General features: G+C 42.5%; 1 non-coding gene across 1 annotated transcript; it reads left to right on the top strand.

Annotated features, from left to right (window-relative positions):
- Positions 1 to 3477: 3477 nt before the first annotated feature.
- On the top strand, positions 3478 to 3634 carry LOC136306978 (U1 spliceosomal RNA). Its single transcript, XR_010725734.1, has one exon. It is a non-coding gene; the product is annotated as a U1 spliceosomal RNA (small nuclear RNA).
- Positions 3635 to 4331: the final 697 nt, after the last annotated feature.

The following is a 4331-nucleotide window of genomic DNA, read 5'->3' on the forward strand; positions in this document are numbered from 1 at the left end:
AACAAAACTCATGCTGGCAGGGCTAAAGAAATGAAACCTAAGAATACCTCATTTAGGAATCCTCAGGGGGCGTGAGCGAATGCTGTGGATTGTTTTTTTCACCTACCTGCCTACAGCAAAGGTTGCAGTGTTCAAAGTTACAACTCCTAGACTTGCCTTGCTGTCGTTTTTGGGATGTGATTCAAGTTCTATTGAGCAGAAACATTTGCTTGGGACTTGAATCTGAGGTGGGCAATGAGCCTGCCTTCTGTTTGCATGGGTCCCTGCAGAACCCTGCTGCTTCTGGAACCAGCAAGTGTGAAAACGGCTTCTATCCCTCGGTTGGCAGCCTCCTGATGTCGAATCGTGGCAGAAGCACAGCTCTCGAGGCTACCAGGCACTGCAGTGTAATTTCAAAGTTGTCTTAGAAGCACAGCCCAGATTTTGTTTCTGAAGCCTTCTTAATGATTTGGAAATGTGTCTAATAGCCTGTGGTAACAGTTTTTTCTTACAGCAGCTAGCATGGAGTCTGTTTTTGGCCACTGAACTGTTACCCTATGGTAATTAGTATCAATGTCCCCAAGAAAATGGGGGAATCTGGGAAGTGATAGTGTTACCTGTTTGGATGTGAAAAACAACAAGGATACCCTACTTTCAGAATATGGGTTACCTGTTTTTATTTGTGCCAGAAGACTAATGAAAAAATGCATCATAAACTCAGAGTTTAAATTCTATTTTTAAGAAACAGTCAGAGAAGCAAAGAACAACTGTGAATGCCCCACAAACATCTTACGTTTTATAGCCACAGACTGAAGCAACTGCAAATCAGATGTGGTCTGCCTTTGTGGGCTGCTGAATTGCAGTAGAGGTTGTGAGAGGTTGTGCACTTTCTAACCTCACACCTGTCTTTCGTGTGTGTGTGTGTGTGTGTGTGTGTGAAAATAGGACAATTCTTGGAGAGAGGATTGGAAAGAAGATGTTGGGTAGATTCAAACCCTAGTAAAGCTTCCTCCTCAGTAGGAGCAGACCCTTTGCCCTGTTACTCCATGTAAAAATCTCACCTGGAATGATGACCTCACAAGAAAGTGCCTCTTCTCTTCACAGGACTATTCTCTCACCTCCTTCAGATTCTCAGTTTCTCTACTCCTGACAGCTCCAGAGTCGGGCTCCCCAGTGAGAATCAGGAGAAAGTACGAAGCCTCACCTTGAGGTGGAGGCTCACACACTTAATGAGTTTCAGGATTTTGCTAATTGATATCAGCAAAAACTATCAAAGAACTGGGGGGAGTGAGTTTTAAGGTCATAGACCAGGAAGAAAAAAATATAATTTTATATTTGGCTGAATTTATCACATAGGGGCACCTACTGGAGATGCTGGATTCAAATAACTGAGAATGGTTGTCAACATTTGCTTGGAGGGTTGACTGAAATGTGGACTTGGGAGGCTGTACCCCACATTCAAGACTTTGAGGTGCCAGAAATACTTCGGTTTAAGGCAAGAGGAATCAAAAGACTTAAGGAGATGGAAACACTGGGGTGGATTTATCATATTCAACTTGCCTACTCATCTGTATTAGTTACCTATTGCTGCTGTAACAAATTGTCACAAACTTAGTAGTTGGAAAAAACACAAAGACATCATGTTAAGGTTCTGGAAATCAAAAGTTCTAAAATCCAGGGATTGGCAGGGCTGCATTCCTTCTTGAAGCTCTGGGGACGGACTGTTCCTTGTCTTTTCCAGTTACTAGAGGCCATTACATTGCTAGACTCATGTCTCCTCCTTTCATGCTAAAAGCCAGTAGGGTAGCATCTTCAAATATCTCTCTCACACACATAAATGTGCTTTCAGCCTCACATCTCCTCCTCTAACTGATCTCCTGCTTTCCTCTTGTATGAACCCTCACAGTTACATTGGGCCTGATTGGTAATCCAGGATAGTCTCCCTTCTCAAGACTCTTAATTTATTCACACATGCAAGGTCTCTTTTGCCCAGCAAGATGACATGTTCACAAGTCTGAAGATCAAGATGTGGACATCTTTGGGGACAATTATTCTTTCTGCCACACCCCTAAGTATGCCCTCAGAGAGGGGCCAGAGAGTTTGCCCCCCATCAAGACACAGAGAAGTATGCTAACAAGGGAAAGGCAAGAAAGGGTCTTTAAAACACACTGGAGGAGAAGCCTCTGAAGCTGAAGGGCTTTGGGAAGGGCTCTCAGGAGTCCTGGAACATACATCTGATTTAGAAGCCAAACTAAACTTAGTTGTTGGGAGACTCAGAGGCAAAGTTCTGTCACTCTAACTTGTTTCCCAGCCCAACTTCCATGAGTGCTTGGAAAAAGAAGGTTGAAAATAAACATCACAATCAAAATAAAAAAGCAAATTAAAACAATGAGACTGAAAAAGAGATCTTTCTGACCCTGGGAAAAGTGCTGGGGAAGGTGGTGCATGCAGTATGGGCAGCCCGACCCAGCGTAATTTCTGCTGTGGCAGGTGGGCATCTCAGTGCCGTCATGGTGACAGTGGTGGGCGGGCTTAATTCATAGCCGGGGTTGGCAAAATACTCTCTAAAGACGCAGAGAAATATGTATGAGGCAAACTTTTAAAAAGACTGAGATTACACAAAAGAATGAGAAAAGGTTATCAGCAGAGAAATAATGCTGCTTACTAATAACTAACATTGATCACCCTTTATGTGCCAGTCTTGCACGAAGTGCTTTACATACAGTGCATAATTTAATCATTATGTTCTCAATTTGTGGGGAAGAGGTAAGGGAGATTTAGGAAAATTAAGTAATATGCTGGATTATCCCCAATTAATAAGTAGAGGAACAGAGATTACCACTGAGTCCTTCTGTACACAGTTCAACAATTGTACCTCATTAGACCCAATAAGTATGTCCCACATTTTTCTAAGACTGTGTAGCTTGTGGAAATCAAGTTACAATCTGTGCGCATATGGAAGCTTGGGAAGGTGAAATAACTTGCCAGAGGACACGTAGGATCTTATTACAGAACTGGGGCAAGAATCTAGGTTTCTGACTTCCACCCTAGTACTCTTTTCACAACAACATACTGTCTGATTATAGACTCACTCAAGAAGCAAACAAAGCTCAGGAAATGAGATCAGCCTAGTCAACACATGATAAAAGAGACCACAGATACCCCTAGCTCTGTGACATCTCAGATACACGCTTACCCCGGGATGAGAATAGGCAAAGATCTGTATGGATGTGCCCCCTGCTTCCCCAGCCACCAGTCTCACATAACACAGGTAACACGTCTTGAGCTGGCAGCTGTCAAATTTGATACTGCGCAAATGAATTCATCATGAATGAAGAAAGCTACAAATATCCATGTCGATAAACTTTACAGGGTCATATTGAGAGGACACAGTAAGTTTAAAGAAATTAGAGGTGAATGAATACATGCTATATGATATAACATATAAAGTTTAAAAAATGTAAAGTGTTGCTATATAGCTTTAAGAATATATGCCTGATACTTATCTGGCAGGGGAGATACCGTGGTCATGAAGATGGTTTGCCAAGGGCAAGGCTTATCCATTTCACTCTGGATGTGCTGACCCCTGTGATTTCCCCAAATGTGGGAAAGTTTAGCTGCGTGATTTGTGGTACTGGAGGACAATGTTCCACTGGAGAAAAAACAATATGCCTGTATCATTTAGTTAGAAAGCAATGCCTAGGGAAGATAACCCTCGAATTGGAGGGAGCGGTTCTCCAGAGTGGAAGTTGGGTGGGGAAAGGAAAACGAAGGGGACCGGGTGTGAGGACAGTGCCTTGATTTCATGGCTGCAGATCCGATGAAGAGTTTTTCTCTTTCCAGGCAATGTTATTCAGTTTTCTAAAGGTTGTTTTTGGTGTTGGAATCAGTAGGGCTGGGGAGAAGAGTAGAAGATCTTGGCCTTGACCCCGCTATGTCTAGATAAACTGGAAATTTTCCCTAATAGCTTTTTTTTCTCTATTGTGCAAGGCAGGGCCAAGTGATGTCATCAGGACATGCAGATGTCTCTGTCCTCTGCTTTGACTAGTGCCAAGAAAAATGATCTTTGTTATCAAGTGACACTCCTTTTCCAACCCAGACCCAGCAGGCTACCACTTCTATACCAGTGGCTACAGGCCAGACTCCTGGAAATTCAAGAAAACCTTTTAGTCATAGAAGTGCATTCTGCTGCTTTTAGTTGCAAAACAGAGTGCTGGCTTACTTTCAGGATAGTAGAAATGCTTGTCTGCATCTCAGTTCTGTTAGCAGGGGCCACATGCACAAAAAGCAAATTAATTAAGTTTTTTCTACCATATTTTATTCATTTATGTGTTCATTCATTTAAAGAGTAA

This window comes from Saccopteryx bilineata, chromosome 5 (assembly GCF_036850765.1).
Source record: "Saccopteryx bilineata isolate mSacBil1 chromosome 5, mSacBil1_pri_phased_curated, whole genome shotgun sequence".
NCBI classification, from domain to species: domain Eukaryota; kingdom Metazoa; phylum Chordata; class Mammalia; order Chiroptera; family Emballonuridae; genus Saccopteryx; species Saccopteryx bilineata.